General features: G+C 50.6%; 15 pseudogenes; all 15 read left to right on the top strand.

The window, feature by feature from the left end:
- The first annotated feature begins 532 nt into the window (after positions 1 to 532).
- On the top strand, positions 533 to 652 carry LOC130319317 (5S ribosomal RNA; annotated as a pseudogene).
- An 879-nt stretch (positions 653 to 1,531) lies between these two features.
- Positions 1,532 to 1,651, top strand: LOC130319306 (5S ribosomal RNA; annotated as a pseudogene).
- An 878-nt stretch (positions 1,652 to 2,529) lies between these two features.
- LOC130325725 (5S ribosomal RNA) lies at positions 2,530 to 2,649 on the top strand (annotated as a pseudogene).
- Positions 2,650 to 3,528: 879 nt separating this feature from the next.
- Positions 3,529 to 3,648, top strand: LOC130319295 (5S ribosomal RNA; annotated as a pseudogene).
- Positions 3,649 to 3,920: 272 nt separating this feature from the next.
- LOC130342065 (5S ribosomal RNA) lies at positions 3,921 to 4,040 on the top strand (annotated as a pseudogene).
- A 1,861-nt stretch (positions 4,041 to 5,901) lies between these two features.
- Positions 5,902 to 6,021, top strand: LOC130324392 (5S ribosomal RNA; annotated as a pseudogene).
- Positions 6,022 to 6,697: 676 nt separating this feature from the next.
- On the top strand, positions 6,698 to 6,817 carry LOC130321537 (5S ribosomal RNA; annotated as a pseudogene).
- Positions 6,818 to 8,480: 1,663 nt separating this feature from the next.
- LOC130319284 (5S ribosomal RNA) lies at positions 8,481 to 8,600 on the top strand (annotated as a pseudogene).
- Positions 8,601 to 9,479: 879 nt separating this feature from the next.
- Positions 9,480 to 9,599, top strand: LOC130324857 (5S ribosomal RNA; annotated as a pseudogene).
- Positions 9,600 to 10,657: 1,058 nt separating this feature from the next.
- On the top strand, positions 10,658 to 10,777 carry LOC130331437 (5S ribosomal RNA; annotated as a pseudogene).
- Positions 10,778 to 11,845: 1,068 nt separating this feature from the next.
- Positions 11,846 to 11,965, top strand: LOC130323955 (5S ribosomal RNA; annotated as a pseudogene).
- A 1,867-nt stretch (positions 11,966 to 13,832) lies between these two features.
- LOC130348890 (5S ribosomal RNA) lies at positions 13,833 to 13,952 on the top strand (annotated as a pseudogene).
- A 3,680-nt stretch (positions 13,953 to 17,632) lies between these two features.
- LOC130313105 (5S ribosomal RNA) lies at positions 17,633 to 17,752 on the top strand (annotated as a pseudogene).
- A 1,097-nt stretch (positions 17,753 to 18,849) lies between these two features.
- LOC130323761 (5S ribosomal RNA) lies at positions 18,850 to 18,969 on the top strand (annotated as a pseudogene).
- Positions 18,970 to 20,849: 1,880 nt separating this feature from the next.
- Positions 20,850 to 20,969, top strand: LOC130313094 (5S ribosomal RNA; annotated as a pseudogene).
- Positions 20,970 to 21,656: the final 687 nt, after the last annotated feature.

Below are 21,656 nucleotides of genomic sequence, written 5' to 3'. Positions count from 1 at the left end.
AGTACGGGCATGGGAGACTGGCTGGCAATCTAAGGTGCTATTGACATTTTGCTCTGTTGCCGCCTTCCTCTCCGATTCCGAAAAGGATTTATTGATGCTTAAATGCACAGTATAAAAAGCATGAAGCTGTCAATGGCCATCCTAAGCTGAACGTGCCTGCTCTCCTCAGATCGCAGACTGCTACCCAGCTTAGGGCCCGGTAAGTACTGGCATGGGAGACTGGCTGGGAATCCCAAGTGCCGTGGACATTTTGCTCTATTGCTGCCTTCCGCTCCGATTCCGAAAAGAATTTATTGATGCTTAAATCCACAGTATACAAGGTGTGTAGCTGTCGACGGCCATCCTAAGCTTAACGCGCCTGCTCTCGTCAGATCGCAGACTGGTACAGATCTTAGGGCCCGGTAAGTACCGGCATGGGAAACTGGCTGGGAATCCCGGCTGCCGTTGACATTTTGCTCTGTTGCCGCCTTCCGTTCCGATTCTGAAAAGGATTTATTGATGCTTAAATGCACAGTATACAAAGTGTGAAGCTGTCAACGGCCATCCTAAGCTGAACGCGCCTGCTCTCGTCAGATCGCAGACTGCTACCCAGCTTAGGGCCCGGTAAGTACCAGCATGGGAGACTGGCTGGGAATCCCAGGTGTTGTTGACATTTTGCTCTGTAGCCGCCTTCCGCTCCGATTCCGAAAAGGCTTTATTGATGCTTAAATCCACAGTATACAGGGTGTGAAGCAGTCTACGGCTATCCTAAGCTGAATGTGCCTGTTCTTGTCAGATCGCAGACTGCTGCCCGGCAAGTACGGGCATGGGAGACTGGCTGGCAATCCAAGTTGCTATTGACATTTTGCTCTGTTGCCGCCTTCCTCTCCGATTCCGAAAAGGATTTATTGATGCTTAAATGCACAGTATAAAAAGCATGAAGCTGTCAATGGCCATCCTAAGCTGAACGCGCCTGCTCTCGTCAGATCACAGACTGCTACCCAGCTTAGGTCCCGGTAAGTACTGGCATGGGAGACTGGCTGGGAATCCCAGGTGCCGTTGACATTTTGCTCTATTGCTGCCTTCCGCTCCGATTCCGAAAAGAATTTATTGATGCTTAAATCCACAGTATACAAGGTGTGAAGCTGTCGACGGCCATCCTAAGCTTAACGCGCCTGCTCTTGTCAGATCGCAGACTGGTACAGATCTTAGGGCCCGGTAAGTACCGGCATGGGACACTGGCTGGGAATCCCGGCTGCCGTTGACATTTTGCTCTGTTGCCGCCTTCCGTTTCCGATTCCGAAAAGGATTTATTGATGCTTAAATGCACAGTATACAAAGTGTGAAGCTGTCAACGGCCATCCTAAGCTGAACGCGCCTGCTCTCGTCAGATCGCAGACTGATACCCAGCTTAGGGCCTGGTAAGTACCAGCATGGGAGACTGGCTGGGAATCCCGGGTGCAGTTGACATTTTAATCTGTTGCCACCTTCCGCTCCAATTCGGAAAAGGATTTATTGATGCTTAAATCCACAGTATACAGGGCGTGAAGCTGTCAACGGCCATCCTAAGCTGAACGCGCCTGCTCTCGTCAGATCGCAGACTGCTACCCAGCTTAGGGCCCGGTAAGTACCAGCATGGGAGACTGGCTGGGAATCCCAGGTGTTGTTGACATTTTGCTCTGTAGCCGCCTTCCGCTTCGATTCCGAAAAGGATTTATTGATGCTTAAATCCACAGTATACAGGGTGTGAAGCCGTTCACGGCTATCCTAAGCTGAATGTGCCTGTTCTTGTCAGATCGCAGACTGCTGCCCGGAAAGTACGGGCATGGGAGACTGGCTGGCAATCCAAGGTGCTATTGACATTTTGCTCTGTTGCCGCCTTCCTCTCCGATTCCGAAAAGGATTTATTGATGCTTAAATGCACAGTATAAAAAGCATGAAGCTGTCAATGGCCATCCTAAGCTGAACGTGCCTGCTCTCGTCAGATCGCAGACTGCTACCCAGCTTAGGGCCCGGTAAGTACTGGCATGGGAGACTGGCTGGGAATCCCAAGTGCCGTGGACATTTTGCTCTATTGCTGCCTTCCGCTCCGATTCCGAAAAGAATTTATTGATGCTTAAATCCACAGTATACAAGGTGTGTAGCTGTCGACGGCCATCCTAAGCTTAACGCGCCTGCTCTCGTCAGATCGCAGACTGGTACAGATCTTAGGGCCCGGTAAGTACCGGCATGGGACACTGGCTGGGAATCCCGGCTGCCGTTGACATTTTGCTCTGTTGCCGCCTTCCGTTCCGATTCTGAAAAGGATTTATTGATGCTTAAATGCACAGTATACAAAGTGTGAAGCTGTCAACGGCCATCCTAAGCTGAACGCGCCTGCTCTCGTCAGATCGCAGACTGCTACCCAGCTTAGGGCTTGTTAAGTACCAGCATGGGAGACTGGCTGGGAATCCCGGGTGCAGTTGACATTTTAATCTGTTGCCGCCTTCCGCTCCGATTCGGAAAACGATTTATTAATGCTTAAATGCACAGTATAAAGGGCGTGAAGCTGTCAACGGCCATCCTAAGCTGAACGCGCCTGCTCTCGTCAGATCGCAGACTGCTACCCAGCTTAGGGCCCGGTAAGTACCAGCATGGGAGACTGGCTGGGAATCCCAGGTGTTGTTGACGTTTTGCTCTGTAGCCGCCTTCCGCTCCGATTCCGAAAAGGCTTTATTGATGCTTAAATCCACAGTATACAGGGTGTGAAGCAGTCTACGGCTATCCTAAGCTGAATGTGCCTGTTCTTGTCAGATCGCAGACTGCTGCCCGGCAAGTGCGGGCATGGGAGACTGGCTGGCAATCCAAGGTGCTATTGACATTTTGCTCTGTTGCCGCCTTCCTCTCCGATTCCGAAAAGGATTTATTGATGCTTAAATGCACAGTATAAAAAGCATGAAGCTGTCAATGGCCATCCTAAGCTGAACGCGCCTGCTCTCGTCAGATCACAGACTGCTACCCAGCTTAGGTCCCGGTAAGTACTGGCATGGGAGACTGGCTGGGAATCCCGGGTGCCGTTGACATTTTGCTCTATTGCTGCCTTCCGCTCCGATTCTGAAAAGAATTTATTGATGCTTAAATCCACAGTATACAAGGTGTGAAGCTGTCGACGGCCATCCTAAGCTTAACGCGCCTGCTCTTGTCAGATCGCAGACTGGTACAGATCTTAGGGCCCGGTAAGTACCGGCATGGGACACTGGCTGGGAATCCCGGCTGCCGTTGACATTTTGCTCTGTTGCCGCCTTCCGTTTCCGATTCCGAAAAGGATTTATTGATGCTTAAATGCACAGTATACAAAGTGTGAAGCTGTCAACGGCCATCCTAAGCTGAACGCGGCTGCTCTCGTCAGATCGCAGACTGATACCCAGCTTAGGGCCTGGTAAGTACCAGCATGGGAGACTGGCTGGGAATCCCGGGTGCAGTTGACATTTTAATCTGTTGCCGCCTTCCGCTCCAATTCGGAAAAGGATTTATTGATGCTTAAATCCACAGTATACAGGGCGTGAAGCTGTCAACGGCCATCCTAAGCTGAACGCGCCTGCTCTCGTCAGATCGCAGACTGCTACCCAGCTTAGGGCCCGGTAAGTACCAGCATGGGAGACTGGCTGGGAATCCCAGGTGTTGTTGACATTTTGCTCTGTAGCCGCCTTCCGCTTTGATTCCGAAAAGGATTTATTGATGCTTAAATCCACAGTATACAGGGTGTGAAGCCGTCTACGGCTATCCTAAGCTGAATGTGCCTGTTCTTGTCAGATCGCAGACTGCTGCCTGGCAAGTACCAGCATGGGAGACTGGCTGGCAATCCAAGGTGCTATTGACATTTTGCTCTGTTGCCGCCTTCCTCTCCGATTCCGAAAAGGATTTATTGATGCTTAAATGCACAGTATAAAAAGCAAAAAGCTGTCAATGGCCATCCTAAGCTGAACGCGCCTGCTCTCGTCAGATCGCAGACTGCTACCCAGCTTAGGGCCCGGTAAGTACCGGCATGGGAGACTGGCTGGGAATCCCAGGTGCCGTGGACATTTTGCTCTATTGCTGCCTTCCGCTCCGATTCCGAAAAGAATTTATTGATGCTTAAATCCACAGTATACAAGGTGTGAAGCTGTCGACGGCCATCCTAAGCTTAACGCGCCTGCTCTCGTCAGATCGCAGACTGTTACAGATCTTAGGGCCCGGTAAGTACCGGCATGGGACACTGGCTGGGAATCCCGGCTGCCGTTGACATTTTGCTCTGTTGCCGCCTTCCGAAAAGGATTTATTGATGCTTAAATGCACAGTATAAAGGGCGAGAAGCTGTCAACGGCCATCCTAAGCTGAACGCGCCTGCGCTCGTCAGATCGCAGACTGCTACCCAGCTTAGGGCCTGGTAAGTACCAGCATGGGAGACTGGCTGGGAATCCCGGGTGCAGTTGACATTTTAATCTGTTGCCGCCTTCCGCTCCGATTCGGAAAAGGATTTATTGATGCTTAAATCCACAATATACAGGGTGTGAAGCTGTCAACGGCCATCCTAAGCCTGAACGTGCCTGCTCTCCTCAGATCGCAGACTGCTGCCCGGCAGTTAACGGCATGGGAGACTGGCTGGCAATCCAAGGTGCCGTTGACATTTTGCTCTGTTGCCGCCTTCCTCTCTGATTAATAAAAATATTTATTGATGCTTAAATCCACAATATACAAGGCGTGAAGATGTCAACGGCCATCCTAAGCTGAACGCGCCTGCTCTCGTCAGATCGCAGACTGCTACCAAGCTTAGGGCCCAGTAAGTACCATCATGGGAGACGGGCTGGGAATCCCGGGTGCAGTTGACATTTTGCTCTGTTGCCGCCTTCCGTTCCGATTCCGAAAAGGATTTATTGATGCTTAAATGCACAGTATAAAAAGCATGAAGCTGTCAATGGCCATCCTAAGCTGAACGCGCCTGCTCTCGTCAGATCGCAGACTGCTACCCAGCTTAGGGCCCGGTAAGTACTGGCATGGGAGACTGGCTGAGAATCCCTGTTGCCGTTGACATTTTGCTCTATTGCTCCGATTCCGAAAATAATTTATTGATGCTTAAATCCACAGTATACAAGGTGTGAAGCTGTCAACAGCCATCCTAAGCTTAACGCGCCTGCTCTCGTCAGATCGCAGACTGGTACAGATCTTAGGGCCTGTAAGTACCGGCATGGGACACTGGCTGGGAATCCCGGCTGCTGTTGACATTTTGCTCTGTTGCCGCCTTCCGTTCCGATTCCGAAAAGGATTTATTGATGCTTAAATTCACAGTATACAAAGTGTGAAGCTGTCAACCGCCATCCTAAGCTGAACGCGCCTGGTCTCGTCAGATCGCAGTCTGCTACCCAGCTTAGGGCCTGGTAAGTACCAGCATGGGAGACTGGCTGGGAATCCCGGGTGCAGTTGACATTTTAATCTGTTGCCGCCTTCCGCTCCGATTCGGAAATGGATTTATTGATGCTTAAATGCGCAGTATAAAGGGTGTGAAGCTGTCAACGGCCATCCTAAGCTGAACGCGCCTGCTCTCGTCAGATCGCAGACTGCTACCCTGCTTAAGGCCCGGTAAGTACCAGCATGGGAGACTGGCTGGGAATCTCAGGTGTTGTTGACATTTTGCTCTGTAGCTCTGTAGACATTTTGCTCCGATTCCGAAAAGGATTTATTGATGCTTAAATCCACAATATACAGGGTGTGAAGCCGTCTACTGCTATCCTAAGCTGAATGCGCCTGTTCTTGTCAGATCGCAGACTGCTGCCCGGCAAGTACGGGCAGGGGAAACTGGCTGGCAATCCAAGGTGCTATTGACATTTTGCTCTGTTGCCGCCTTCCTCTCCGATTAAAAAAAATATTTATTGATGCTTAAATCCACAGTATGCAAGGCGTGAAGATGTCAACGGCCATCTTAAGCTGAACGCGCCTGCTCTCGTCAGATCGCAGACTGCTACCCAGCTTAGGGCCCGGTAAGTACTGGCATGGGAGACTGGCTGGGAATCCCGGGTGCCGTTGACATTTTGCTCTGTTGCCGCCTCCTTTTCCGATTCCGAAAAGGATTTATTGATGCTTAAATACACAGTATACAAAGTGTGAAGCTGTCAACGGCCATCCTAAGCTGAACGCGCCTGCTCTCGTCAGATCGCAGACTGACACCCAGCTTAGGGCCTGGTAAGTACCAGCATGGGAGACTGGCTGAGAATCCCGTGTGCAGTTGACATTTTAATCTGTTGCCGCCTTCTGCGCCGATTCGGAAAAGGATTTATTGATGCTTAAATCCACAGTATACAGGGTGTGAAGCTGTCAACGGCCATCCTAAGCTGAACGCGCCAGCTCTCGTCAGATCGCAGACTGCTACCCAGCTTAGGGCCCGGTAAGTACCAGCATGGGAGACTGGCTGGGAATCCCAGGTGTTGTTGACATTTTGCTCTGTAGCCACCTTCCGCTTCGATTCCGAAAAGGATTTATTGATGCTTAAATCCACAGTATGCAGGGTGTGAAGCCGTCTACGGCTATCCTAAGCTGAATGTGCCTGTTCTTGTCAGATCGCAGACTGCTGCCCGGCAAATACGGGCATGGGAGACTAGCTGGCAATCCAAGGTGCTATTGACATTTTGCTCTGTTGCCGCCTTCCTCTCCGATTCCGAAAAGGATTTATTGATGCTTAAATGCACAGTATAAAAAGCAAGAAGCTGTCAATGGCCATCCTAAGCTGAAAGCGCCTGCTCTCGTCAGATCGCAGACTGCTACCCAGCTTAGGGCCCGGTAAGTACTGGCATGGGAGACTGGCTGGGAATCCCAGGTGCCGTGGACATTTTGCTCTATTGCTGCCTTCCGCTCCGATTCCGAAAAGAATTTATTGATGCTTAAATCCACAGTATACAAGGTGTGAAGCTGTCGACGGCCATCCTAAGCTTAACGCGCCTGCTCTCGTCAGATCGCAGACTGTTACAGATCTTAGGGCCCGGTAAGTACCGGCATGGGACACTGGCTGGGAATCCCGGCTGCCGTTGACATTTTGCTCTGTTGCCGCCTTCCGAAAAGGATTTATTGATGCTTAAATGCACAGTATAAAGGGCGAGAAGCTGTCAACGGCCATCCTAAGCTGAACGCGCCTGCGCTCGTCAGATCGCAGACTGCTACCCAACTTAGGGCCTGGTAAGTACCAGCATGGGAGACTGGCTGGGAATCCCGGGTGCAGTTGACATTTTAATCTATTGCCGCCTTCCGCTCCGATTCGGAAAAGGATTTATTGATGCTTAAATCCACAATATACAGGGTGTGAAGCTGTCAACGGCCATCCTAAGCCTGAACGTGCCTGCTCTCCTCAGATCGCAGACTGCTGCCCGGCAGTTAACGGCATGGGAGACTGGCTGGCAATCCAAGGTGCCGTTGACATTTTGCTCTGTTGCCGCCTTCCTCTCTGATTAATAAAAATATTTATTGATGCTTAAATCCACAATATACAAGGCGTGAAGATGTCAACGGCCATCCTAAGCTGAACGCGCCTGCTCTCGTCAGATCGCAGACTGCTACCAAGCTTAGGGCCCAGTAAGTACCATCATGGGAGACGGGCTGGGAATCCCGGGTGCAGTTGACATTTTGCTCTGTTCCGCCTTCCGTTCCGATTCCGAAAAGGATTTATTGATGCTTAAATCCACAGTATGCAGGGTGTGAAGCCGTCTACGGCTATCCTAAGCTGAATGTGCCTGTTCTTGTCAGATCGCAGACTGCTGCCCGGCAAATACGGGCATGGGAGACTAGCTGGCAATCCAAGGTGCTATTGACATTTTGCTCTGTTGCCGCCTTCCTCTCCGATTCCGAAAAGGATTTATTGATGCTTAAATGCACAGTATAAAAAGCATGAAGCTGTCAATGGCCATCCTAAGCTGAACGTGCCTGCTCTCGTCAGATCGAAGACGGCTACCCAGCTTAGGGCCCGGTAAGTACTGGCATGGGAGACTGGCTGGGAATCACGGGTGCCGTTGACATTTTGCTCTATTGCTGCCTTCCGCTCCGATTCCGAAAATAATTTATTGATGCTTAAATCCACAGTATACAAGGTGTGAAGCTGTCGACGGCCATCCTAAGCTTAACGCGCCTGCTCTCGTCAGATCGCAGACTGGTACAGATCTTAGGGCCCGGTAAGTACTAGCATGGGACACTGGCTGGGAATCCCGGCTGCCGTTGACATTTTGCTCTGTTGCCGCCTTCCGTTCCGATTCCGAAAAGGATTTATTGATGCTTAAATGCACAGTATACAAAGTGTGAAGCTGTCAACGGCCATCCTAAGCTGAACGCGCCTGCTCTCGTCAGATCACAGACTGATATCCAGCTTAGGGCCTGGTAAGTACCAGCATGGGAGACTGGCTGGGAATCCCAGGTGCAGTTGACATTTTAATCTGTTGCCGCCTTCCTCTCCGATTCGGAAAAGGATTTATTGATGCTTAAATGCACAGTATAAAGGGCATGAAGCTGTCAACGGCCATCCTAAGCTGAACGCGCCTGCTCTCGTCAGATCGCAGACTGCTACCCAGCTTAGGGCCCGGTAAGTACCAGCATGGGAGACTGGCTGGGAATCCCAGGTGTTGTTGACATTTTGCTCTGTAGCCGCCTTTCGCTCCGATTCCGAAAAGGCTTTATTGATGCTTAAATCCACAGTATACAGGGTGTGAAGCAGTCTACGGCTATCCTAAGCTGAATGTGCTTGTTCTTGTCAGATCGCAGACTGCTGCCCGGCAAGTGCGGGCATGGGAGACTGGCTGGCAATCCAAGTTGCTATTGACATTTTGCTCTGTTGCCGCCTTCCTCTCCGATTCCGAAAAGGATTTATTGATGCTTAAATGCACAGTATAAAAAGCATGAAGCTGTCAATGGCCATCCTAAGCTGAACGCGCCTGCTCTCGTCAGATCCCAGACTGCTACCCAGCTTAGGTCCCGGTAAGTACTGGCATGGGAGACTGGCTGGGAATCCCGGGTGCCATTGACATTTTGCTCTATTGCTGCCTTCCGCTCCGATTCCGAAAAGAATTTATTGATGCTTAAATCCACAGTATACAAGGTGTGAAGCTGTCGACGGCCATCCTAAGCTTAACGCGCCTGCTCTTGTCAGATCGCAGACTGGTACAGATCTTAGGGCCCGGTAAGTACCGGCATGGGACACTGGCTGGGAATCCCGGCTGCCGTTGACATTTTGCTCTGTTGCCGCCTTCCGTTTCCGATTCCGAAAAGGATTTATTGATGCTTAAATGCACAGTATACAAAGTGTGAAGCTGTCAACGGCCATCCTAAGCTGAACGCGCCTGCTCTCGTCAGATCGCAGACTGATACCCAGCTTAGGGCCTCGTAAGTACCAGCATGGGAGACTGGCTGGGAATCCCGGGTGCAGTTGACATTTTAATCTGTTGCCACCTTCCGCTCCAATTCGGAAAAGGATTTATTGATGCTTAAATCCACAGTATACAGGGCGTGAAGCTGTCAACGGCCATCCTAAGCTGAACACGCCTGCTCTCGTCAGATCGCAGACTGCTACCCAGCTTAGGGCCCGGTAAGTACCAGCATGGGAGACTGGCTGGGAATCCCAGGTGTTGTTGACATTTTGCTCTGTAGCCGCCTTCCGCTTCGATTCCGAAAAGGATTTATTGATGCTTAAATCCACAGTATACAGGGTGTGAAGCCGCTCACGGCTATCCTAAGCTGAATGTGCCTGTTCTTGTCAGATCGCAGACTGCTGCCCGGAAAGTACGGGCATGGGAGACGGGCTGGGAATCCCGGGTGCAGTTGACATTTTGCTCTGTTGCCGCCTTCCGTTCCGATTCCGAAAAGGATTTATTGATGCTTAAATGCACAGTATAAAAAGCATGAAGCTGTCAATGGCCATCCTAAGCTGAACGCGCCTGCTCTCGTCAGATCGCAGACTGCTACCCAGCTTAGGGCCCGGTAAGTACTGGCATGGGAGACTGGCTGAGAATCCCTGTTGCCGTTGACATTTTGCTCTATTGCTCCGATTCCGAAAATAATTTATTGATGCTTAAATCCACAGTATACAAGGTGTGAAGATGTCAACGGCCATCTTAAGCTGAACGCGCCTGCTCTCGTCAGATTGCAGACTGATACCCAGCTTAGGGCCCGGTAAGTACCAGCATGGGAGACTGGCTGGTAATCCCAGGTGTTGTTGACATTTTGCTCTGTAGCCGCCTTCCGCTCCGATTACGAAAAGGATTTATTGATGCTTAAATCCACAGTATACAGGGTGTGAAGCCGTCTACGGTTATCCTAAGCGGAATGTGCCTGTTCTTGTCAGATCGCAGACTGCTGCCCGGCAAGTACGGGCATGGGAGACTGGCTGGCAATCCAAGGTGCTATTGACATTTTGCTCTGTTGCCGCCTTCCTCTCCGATTCCGAAAACGATTTATTGATGCTTAAATGCACAGTATAAAAAGCATGAAGCTGTCAATGGCCATCCTAAGCTGAACGCGCCTGCTCTCATCAGATCGCAGACTGCTACCCATCTTAGGGCTCGGTAAGTACTGGCATGGGAGACTGGCTGGGAATCCCGGGTGCCGTTGACATTTTGCTCTATTGCTGCCTTCCGCTCCGATTCCGAAAAGAATTTATTGATGCTTAAATCCACAGTATAAAGGGCGAGAAGCTGTCAACGGCCATCCTAAGCTGAACGCACCTGCTCTCGTCAGATCGCAGACTGCTACCCAGCTTAGGGCCCGGTAAGTACCAGCATGGGAGACTGGCTGGGAATCCCAGGTGTTGTTGACATTTTGCTCTGTAGCCGCCTTCCGCTTCGATTCCGAAAAGGATTTATTGATGCTTAAATCCACAGTATACAGGGTGTGAAGCCGTCTACGGCTATCCTAAGCTGAATGTGCCTGTTCTTGTCAGATCGCAGACTGCTGCCAGGAAAGTACAGGCATTGGAGACTGGCTGGCAATCCAAGGAACTATTGATATTTTACTCTGTTGCCGCCTTCCTCTCCGATTCCGAAAAGGATTTATTGATGCTTAAATGCACAGTATAAAAAACATGAAGCTGTCAATGGCCATGCTAAGCTGAACGTGCCTGCTCTCGTCAGATTGCAAACTGCTACCCAGTTTAGGGCCCGGTAAGTACTGGCATGGGAGACTGGCAGGGAATCCCAGGTGCCGTTGACATTTTGCTCTATTGCTGCCCTCCGCTCCGATTCCGAAAATAATTTATTGATGCTTAAATCCACAGTATACAAGGTGTGAAGCTGTCGACGGCCATCCTAAGCTTAACGCGCCTGCTCTCGTCAGATCGCAGACTGGTACAGATCTTAGGGCCCGGTAAGTACCGGCATGGGAGACTGGCTGAGAATCCCGGGTGCAGTTGACATTTTGCTCTGTTGCCGCCTTCCGCTCCGATTCCGAAAAGGATTTATTGATGCTTAAATGCACAGTATAAAGGGCGAGAGTCTGTCAACGGCCATCCTAAGCTGAACGCGCCTGCTCTCGTCATATCGCAGACTGCTACCCAGCTTAGGGCCCGGTAAGTACCAGCATGGGAGACTGGCTGGGAATCCCAGGTGTTGTTGACATTTTGCTCTGTAGCCGCCTTCCGCTCCGATTCCGAAAAGGATTTATTGAAGCTTAAATCCACAGTATACAGTGTGTGAAGCCGTCTACGGCTATACTAAGCTGAATGTGCCTGTTCTTGTCAGATCGCAGACTGCTGCCCGGCAAGTACGGGCATGGGAGACTGGCTGGCAATCCAAGGTGCTATTGACATTTTGCTCTGTTGCCGCCTTCCTCTCCGATTCCGAAAAGGATTTATTCATGCTTAAATGCACAGTATAAAAAGCATGAAGCTGTCAATGGCCATCCTAAGCTGAATGCACCTGCTCTCGTCAGATCGCAGACTGCTACCCAGCTTAGGGCCCGGTAAGTACTGGCATGGGAGACTGGCTGGGAATCCCGGGTGCTGTTGACATGTTAATCTGTTGCCGCCTTCCGCTCCGATTCGGAAAAGGATTTAATGATGCTTAAATCCACAATATACAGGGTGTGAAGCTGTCAACAGCCATCCCAAGCCTGAACAAGCCTGCTCTCCTCAGATCGCAGACTGCTGCCCGGCAGTTACCGGCATGGGAGACTGGCTGGCAATCCAAGGTGCCATTGACATTTTGCTCTGTTGCCGCCTTCCTCTCCGATTAATAAAAATATTTATTGATGCTTAAATCCACAATATACAAGGCATGAAGATGTCAACGGCCATCCTAAGCTGAACGCGCCTGCTCTCGTCAGATCGCAGACTGCTACCCAGCTTAGGGCCCAGTAAGTACCGGCATGGGAGACTGGCTGGGAATCCCTGGTGCAGTTGACATTTTGCTCTGTTGCCGCCTTCCGTTCCGATTCCGAAAAGGATTTATTGATGCTTAAATGCACAGTATAAAAAGCATGAAGCTGTCAATGGCCATCCTAAGCTGAACCCGCCTGCTCTCGTCAGATCGCAGACTGCTACCCAGCTTAAGGCCCGGTAAGTACTGGCATGGGAGACTGGCAGGGAATCCCGGTTGTGTTGACATTTTGCTCTATTGCTCCGATTCCGAAAAGAATTTATTGATGCTTAAATCCACAGTATCCACAGTATACAAGGTGTGAAGCTGTCGACGGCCATCCTAAGCTTAACGCGCCTGCTCTCGTCAGATCGCAGACTGGTACAGATCTTAGGGCCCGGTAAGTACCAGCATGGGAGACTGGCTGGGAATCCCGGGTGCATTTGACATTTTAATCTGTTGCCGCCTTCCGCTCTGATTCGGAAAAGGATTTATTGATGCTTAAATGCACAGTATAAAGGGCGTGAAGCTGTCAACAGCCATCCTAAGCTGAACGTGCCTGCTCTCGTCAGATTGCAGACTGCTACCCAGCTTAGGGCCTGGTAAGTACCAGCATGGGAGACTGGCTGGGAATCTGAGGTGTTGTTGACATTTTGCTCTGTAGCTCTGTAGACATTTTGCTCCGATTCCGAAAAGGATTTATTGATGCTTAAATCCACAGTATACAGGGTGTGAAGCCGTCTACGGCTATCCTAAGCTGAATGCGCCTGTTCTTGTCAGATCGCAGACTGCTGCCCGGCAAGTACGGGCATGGGAGACTGGCTGGCAATCCAAGGTGCTATTGACATTTTTCTCTGTTGCCGCCTTCCGCTCCGATTCCGAAAAGGATTTATTGATGCTTAAATCCACAGTATACAGGGTGTGAAGATGTCTACGGCCATCCTAAGCTGAATGCGCCTGTTCTCGTCAGATCGCAGACTGCTACCCAGCTTCAGGCCTGGTAAGTACCAGCATGGGAGACTGGCTGGGAATCCCGGGTGCAGTTGACATTTTGCTCTGTTTCTGCTCCGATTCCGAAAATTATTTATTGATGCTTAAATCCACAGTATACAAAGTGTGAAGCTGTCAACGGCCATCCTAAGCTGAACGTGCCTGCTCTCGTCAGATCGCAGACTGCTACCCAGCTTAGGGCCCGGTAAGTACCAGCATGGGAGACTGGCTGGGAATCCCAGCTGTCGTTGACGTTTTGCTCTGTTGCCGCCTTACGCTCCGATTCCGAAAAGGATTTATTGATGCTTAAATCCACAGTATACAGGGTGGGAAAATGTCTACGGCCATCCTAAGCTGAATGCGCCTGTTCTCGTCAGATCGCAGACTGCTACCCAGCTTCGGGCCTGGTAAGTACCAGCATGGGAGACTGGCTGGGAATCCCGGGTGCAGTTGACATTTTGCTCTGTTTCTGCTCCGATTCCGAAAATTATTTATTGATGCTTAAATCCACAGTATACAAAGTGTGAAGCTGTCAACGGCCATCCTAAGCTGAACGCGCCTGCTCTCGTCAGATCGCAGACTGCTACCCAGCTTAGGGCCTGGTAAGTACCAGCATGGGAGACTGGCTGGGAATCCCGGGTGCAGTTGACATTTTAATCTGTTGCCGCCTTCCGCTCCGATTCGGAAAAGGATTTATTGATGCTTAAATCCACAATATACAGGGTGTGAAGCTGTCAACGGCCATCCTAAGCCTGAACGTGCCTGCTCTCCTCAGATCGCAGACTGCTGCCCGGCAGTTAACGGCATGGAAGACTGTCTGGCAATCCAAGGTGCCATTGACATTTTGCTCTGTTGCCGCCTTCCTCTCCGATTAAAAAAATATTTATTGATGCTTAAATCCACAATATACAAGGCGTGAAGATGTCAACGGCCATCCTAAGCTGAACGCGCCTGCTCTCGTCAGATCGCAGACTGCTACCCAGCTTAGGGCCCAGTTAGTATCGGCATGGGAGATTGGCTGGGAATCCCGGGTGCAGTTGACATTTTGCTCTGTTGCCGCCTTCCCTTCCGATTCCGAAATGGATTTATTGATGCTTAAATGCACAGTATAAAGGGCAAAAAGCTGTCAACGGCCATCCTAAGCTGAACGCGCCTGCTCTCGTCAGATCGCAGACTGCTTCCCAGCTTAGGGCCCGGTAAGTACCAGCATGAGAGACTGGCTGGGAATCCCAGGTGTCGTTGACATTTTGCTCTGTTGCCGCCTTCCGCTCCGATTCCGAAAAGGATTTATTGATGCTTAAATTAACAGTATACAGGGTGTGAAGATGTCTATGGCCATCCTAAGCTGAATGCGCCTGTTCTTCTCAGATCGCAGACAGCTACCCAGCTTCGGGCCTGGTAAGTACCAGCATGGGAGACTGGCTGGGAATCCCGGGTGCAGTTGACATTTTGCTCTGTTTCTGCTCCGATTCCGAAAATTATTTATTGATGCTTAAATCCACAGTATACAAAGTGTGAAGCTGTCAACGGCCATCCTAAGCTGAACGCGCCTGCTCTTGTCAGATCGCAGACTGCTACCCAGCTTAGGGCCTGGTAAGTATTGGCATGGGAGACTGGCTGGGAATCCCGGGTGCCGTTGACATTTTGCTCTGTTGCCGCATTCCGCTCCGATTCCGAAAAGAATTTATTGATGCTTAAATCCACAGTATACAAGGTGTGAAGCTGTCGACGGCCATCCTAAGCTTAACGCGCCTGCTCTCGTCAGATCGCAGACTGGTACAGATCTTAGGGCCCGGTAAGTACCGGCATGGGACACTGGCTGGGAATCCCGGCTGCCGTTGACATTTTGCTCTGTTGCCGCCTTCCGTTCCGATTCCGAAAAGGATTTATTGATGCTTAAATGCACAGTATACAAAGTGTGAAGCTGTCAACGGCCATCCTAAGCTGAACGCGCCTCCTCTCGTTAGGTTGCAGACTGCTACTCAGCTTAAGGCCTGGTAAGTACCAGCATGGGAGACTGGCTGGGAATCCCGGGTGCAGTTGACATTTTATTCTGTTGCCGCCTTCTGCTCCGATTCGGAAAAGGATTTATTGATGCTTAAATGCACAGTATAAAGAGCATGAAGCTGTTAACAGCCATCCTAAGCTGAACGCGCCTGCTCTCGTCAGATCGCAGACTGCTACCCAGCTTAGGGCCCGGTGAGTACCAGCATGGGAGACTGGCTGTGAATCTCAGGTGTTGTTGACATTTTTCTCTGTAGCTCTGTAGACATTTTGCTCCGATTCCGAAAAGGATTTATTGATGCTTAAATCCACAATATACAGGGTGTGAAGCCGTCTACGGCTATCTTAAGCTGAATGCGCCTGTTCTTGTCAGATCGCAGACTGCTGCCCGGCAAGTACGTGCATGGGAGATTGGCTGGCAATCAAAAGTGCTATTGACATTTTGATCTGTTGCCGCCTTACTCTCCGATTAAAAAAAATATTTATTGATGCTTAAATCCACAGTATACAAGGCGTGAAGATGTCAACGGCCATCCTAAGCTGAACGCGCCTGCTCTCGTCAGATCGCAGACTGCTACCCATCTTAGGGCCCGGTAAGTACCGGCATGGGAGACTGGCTGGGAATCCCGGGTGCAGTTGACATTTTAATCTGTTGCCGCCTTCCGCTCCGATTCGGAAAAGGATTTATTGATGCTTAAATCCACAATACACAGGGTGTGAAGCTGTCAACGGCCATCCTAAGCCTGAACGTGCCTGCTCTCCTCAGATCGCAGACTGCTGCCCAGCAGTTACCGGCATGGGAGACTGGCTGGCAATCCAAGGTGCCATTGACATTTTGCTCTGTTGCCGCCTTCCACTCCGATTAATAAAAATATTTATTGATGCTTAAATCCACAATATACTAGGTGTGAAGATGTCAACGGCCATCCTAAGCTGAACGCGCCTGCTCTCGTCAGATCGCAGACTGCTACCCAGCTTAGGGCCCAGTAAGTACCGGCATGGGAGACTGGCTGGGAATCCCGGGTGCAGTTGACATTATGCTCTGTTGCCGCCTTCCGTTCAGATTCCGAAAAGGATTTATTGATGCTTAAATGCACAGAATAAAAAGCATGAAGCTGTCAATGGCCATCCTAAGCTGAACGTGCCTGCTCTCGTCAGATCGCAGACTGCTACCCAGCTAAGGGCACAGTAAGTAGCGGCATGGGAGACTGGCTGGGAATCCCGGGTGCAGATGACATTTTGCTCTGTTGCCGCCTTCCGTTCCGATTCCGAAAAGGATTTATTGATGCTTAAATGCACAGTATAAAAATTATGAAGCTGTCAATGGCCATCCTAAGCTGAACGCGCCTGCTCTCGTCAGATTGCAGACTGCTCTAGCTTAGGGCCCGGTAGGTACTGGCATGGGAGACTGGCTGGGAATCGCGGTTGCCGTTGACATTTTGCTCTATTGCTGCCTTCCGCTCCGATTCCGAAAATAATTTATTGATGCTTAAATCCACAGTATACAAGGTGTGAAGCTGTCGACGGCCATCCTAAGCTTAACGCGCCTGCTCTCGTCAGATCGCAGACTGGTACAGATCTTAGGGCCCGGTAAGAACCGGCATGGGACACTGGCTGGGAATCCCGGCTGCCGTTGACATTTTGCTCTGTTGCCGCCTTCCGTTCCGATTCCGAAAAGGATTTATTGATGCTTAAATGCACAGTATACAAAGTGTGAAGCTGTCAACGGCCATCCTAAGCTGAACGCGCCTGCTCTCGACAGATCGCAGACTGATACCCAGCTTAGGGCCTGGTAATTACCAGCATGGGAGACTGGCTGGGAATCCCGGTGTCCATTGACATTTTGCTCTGTTGCCGCCTTCCGTTCCGATTCCGAAAAGGATTTATTGATGCTTAAATCCACAGTATACAAGGTGTGAAGCTGTCGACGGCCATCCTAAGCTTAACGCGCCTGCTCTCGTCAGATCGCAGACTGGTACAGATCTTAGGGCCCGGTAAGTACCGGCATGGGACACTGGCTGGGAATCCCGGCTGCCGTTGACATTTTGCTCTGTTGCCGCCTTCCGTTCCGATTCCGAAAAGGATTTATTGATGCCTAAATGCACAGTATAAAGGGCGAGAAGCTATCAACGGCCATCCTAAGCTGAACGCGCCTGCTCTCGTCAGATCGCAGACTGCTACCCAGCTTAGGGCCCGGTAAGAACCAGCATGGGAGACTGGCTGGGAATCCCGGGTGCAGTTGACATTTTGCTCTGTTGCCGCCTTCCGTTCCGATTCCGAAAAGGATATATTGATGCTTATATGCACAATATAAAAATCAAGAAGCTGTCAACGGCCATCCTAAGCTGAACGCGCCTGCTCTCGTCAGATCGCAGACTGCTACCCAGCTTAGGGCCCGGTAAGTACCAGCATGGGAGACTGGCTGGGAATCCCAGGTGTCGTTGACATTTTGCTCTGTTGCCGCCTTACGCTCCGATTCCGAAAAGGATTTAGTGATGCTTAAATCCACAGTATACAGGGTGTGAAGATGTCTATGGCCATCCTAAGCTGAACGCGCCTGCTCTCGACAGATCGCAGACTGATACCCAGCTTAGGGCCTGGTAAGTACCAGCATGGGAGACTGGCTGGGAATCCCGGCTGCCGTTGACATTTTGCTCTGTTGCCGCCTTCCGTTCAGATTCAGAAAAGGATTTATTGATGCCTAAATGCACAGTATAAAGGGCGAGAAGCTGTCAACGGCCATCCTAAGCTGAACGCGCCTGCTCTTGTCAGATCGCAGACTGCTACCCAGCTTAGGGCCTGGTAAGTACCAGCATGGGAGACTGGCTGGGAATCCCGGGTGCAGTTGACATTTTAATCTGTTGCCGCCTTCCGCTTCGATTCGGAAAATTATTTATTGATGCTTAAATCCACAATATAAAGGGCGTGAAGCTGTCAACGGCCATCCTAAGCTGAATGCGCCTGCTCTCGTCAGATCGCAGACTGATACCCAGCTTAGGGCCTGGTAAATACCAGCATGGGAGACTGGCTGGGAATCCCCGCTGCCGTTGACATTTTGCTCTGTTGCCGCCTTCCGTTCCGATTCAGAAAAGGATTTATTGATGCCTAAATGCACAGTATAAAGGGCGAGAAGCTGTCAACGGCCATCCTAAGCTGAACGCGCCTGCTCTCGTCAGATCGCAGACTGCTACCCACCTTTGGGCCCGGTAAGTACCAGCATGGGAGACTGGCTGGGAATCCCGGGTGCAGTTGACATTTTGCTCTGTTGCCGCCTTCCGTTCCGTTCCGATTCCGAAAAGGATATATTGATGCTTAAATGCACAATATAAAAATCAAGAAGCTGTAAACGGCCATCCTAAGCTGAACGCGCCTGCTCTCGTCAGATTGCAGACTGCTACCCAGCTTAGGGCCTGGTAAGTACCAGCATGGGAGACTGGGTGGGAATCCCGGGTGCAGTTGACATTTTAATCTGTTGCCGCCTTCCGCTTCGATTCGGAAAATTATTTATTGATGCTTAAATCCACAATATAAAGGGCGTGAAGCTGTCAACGGCCATCCTAAGCTGAATGCGCCTGCTCTCGTCAGATCGCAGACTGATACCCAGCTTAGGGCCTGGTAAGTACCAGCATGGGAGACTGGCTGGGAATCCCAGGTGTCGTTGACATTTTGCTCTGTTGCCGCCTTACGCTCCGATTCCGAAAAGGATTTATTGATGCTTAAATCCACAGTATTCAGGCTGTGAAGATGTCTATGGCCATCCTAACCTGAATGCGCCTGTTCTCGTCAGATCGCAGACTGCTACCCAGCTTCGGGCCTGGTAAGTACCAGCGTGGGAGACTGGCTGGGAATCCCGGGTGCAGTTGCCATTTTGCTCTGTTTCTGCTCCGATTCCAAAAATTATTTATTGATGCTTAAATCCACAGTATACAAAGTGTGAAGCTGTCAACGGCCATCCTAAGCCTGAACGTGCCTGCTCTCCTCAGATCGCAGACTGCTGCCCAGCAGTTACCGGCATGGGAGACTGGCTGGCAATCCAAGGTGCCATTGACATTTTGCTCTGTTGCCGCCTTCCACTCCGATTAATAAAAATATTTATTGATGCTTAAATCCACAATATACTAGGTGTGAAGATGTCAACGGCCATCCTAAGCTGAACGCGCCTGCTCTCGTCAGATCGCAGACTGCTACCCAGCTTAGGGCCCAGTAAGTACCGGCATGGGAGACTGGCTGGGAATCCCGGGTGCAGTTGACATTATGCTCTGTTGCCGCCTTCCGTTCAGATTCCGAAAAGGATTTATTGATGCTTAAATGCACAGAATAAAAAGCATGAAGCTGTCAATGGCCATCCTAAGCTGAACGCGCCTGCTCTCGTCAGATCGCAGACTGCTACCCAGCTAAGGGCACAGTAAGTAGCGGCATGGGAGACTGGCTGGGAATCCCGGGTGCAGATGACATTTTGCTCTGTTGCCGCCTTCCGTTCCGATTCCGAAAAGGATTTATTGATGCTTAAATGCACAGTATAAAAATTATGAAGCTGTCAATGGCCATCCTAAGCTGAACGCGCCTGCTCTCGTCAGATTGCAGACTGCTCTAGCTTAGGGCCCGGTAGGTACTGGCATGGGAGACTGGCTGGGAATCGCGGTTGCCGTTGACATTTTGCTCTATTGCTGCCTTCCGCTCCGATTCCGAAAATAATTTATTGATGCTTAAATCCACAGTATACAAGGTGTGAAGCTGTCGACGGCCATCCTAAGCTTAACGCGCCTGCTCTCGTCAGATCGCAGACTGGTACAGATCTTAGGGCCCGGTAAGTACCGGCATGGGACACTGGCTGGGAATCCCGGCTGCCGTTGACATTTTGCTCTGTTGCCGCCTTCCGTTCCGATTCCGAAAAGGATTTATTGATGCTTAAATGCACAGTATACAAAGTGTGAAGCTGTCAACGGCCATCCTAAGCTGAACGCGCCTGCTCTCGACAGATCGCAGACTGATACCCAGCTTAGGGCCTGGTAATTACCAGCATGGGAGACTGGCTGGGAATCCCGGTGTCCATTGACATTTTGCTCTGTTGCCGCCTTCCGTTCCGATTCCGAAAAGGATTTATTGATGCTTAAATCCACAGTATACAAGGTGTGAAGCTGTCGACGGCCATCCTAAGCTTAACGCGCCTGCTCTCGTCAGATCGCAGACTGGTACAGATCTTAGGGCCCGGTAAGTACCGGCATGGGACACTGGCTGGGAATCCCGGCTGCCGTTGACATTTTGCTCTGTTGCCGCCTTCCGTTCCGATTCTGAAAAGGATTTATTGATGCCTAAATGCACAGTATAAAGGGCGAGAAGCTATCAACGGCCATCCTAAGCTGAACGCGCCTGCTCTCGTCAGATCGCAGACTGCTACCCAGCTTAGGGCCCGGTAAGAACCAGCATGGGAGACTGGCTGGGAATCCCGGGTGCAGTTGACATTTTGCTCTGTTGCCGCCTTCCGTTCCGATTCCGAAAAGGATATATTGATGCTTATATGCACAATATAAAAATCAAGAAGCTGTCAACGGCCATCCTAAGCTGAACGCGCCTGCTCTCGTCAGATCGCAGACTGCTACCCAGCTTAGGGCCCGGTAAGTACCAGCATGGGAGACTGGCTGGGAATCCCAGGTGTCGTTGACATTTTGCTCTGTTGCCGCCTTACGCTCCGATTCCGAAAAGGATTTAGTGATGCTTAAATCCACAGTATACAGGGTGTGAAGATGTCTATGGCCATCCTAAGCTGAACGCGCCTGCTCTCGACAGATCGCAGACTGATACCCAGCTTAGGGCCTGGTAAGTACCAGCATGGGAGACTGGCTGGGAATCCCGGCTGCCGTTGACATTTTGCTCTGTTGCCGCCTTCCGTTCAGATTCAGAAAAGGATTTATTGATGCCTAAATGCACAGTATAAAGGGCGAGAAGCTGTCAACGGCCATCCTAAGCTGAACGCGCCTGCTCTTGTCAGATCGCAGACTGCTACCCAGCTTAGGGCCTGGTAAGTACCAGCATGGGAGACTGGCTGGGAATCCCGGGTGCAGTTGACATTTTAATCTGTTGCCGCCTTCTGCTTCGATTCGGAAAATTATTTATTGATGCTTAAATCCACAATATAAAGGGCGTGAAGCTGTCAACGGCCATCCTAAGCTGAATGCGCCTGCTCTCGTCAGATCGCAGACTGATACCCAGCTTAGGGCCTGGTAAATACCAGCATGGGAGACTGGCTGGGAATCCCCGCTGCCGTTGACATTTTGCTCTGTTGCCGCCTTCCGTTCCGATTCAGAAAAGGATTTATTGATGCCTAAATGCACAGTATAAAGGGCGAGAAGC

The sequence above is a fragment of the Hyla sarda genome, chromosome 1, assembly GCF_029499605.1.
Source record: "Hyla sarda isolate aHylSar1 chromosome 1, aHylSar1.hap1, whole genome shotgun sequence".
Classification (NCBI taxonomy): domain Eukaryota; kingdom Metazoa; phylum Chordata; class Amphibia; order Anura; family Hylidae; genus Hyla; species Hyla sarda.
The sequence above is the reverse complement of the archived record's forward strand: the minus strand, read 5'-3'. Positions and strand labels throughout refer to the sequence as shown.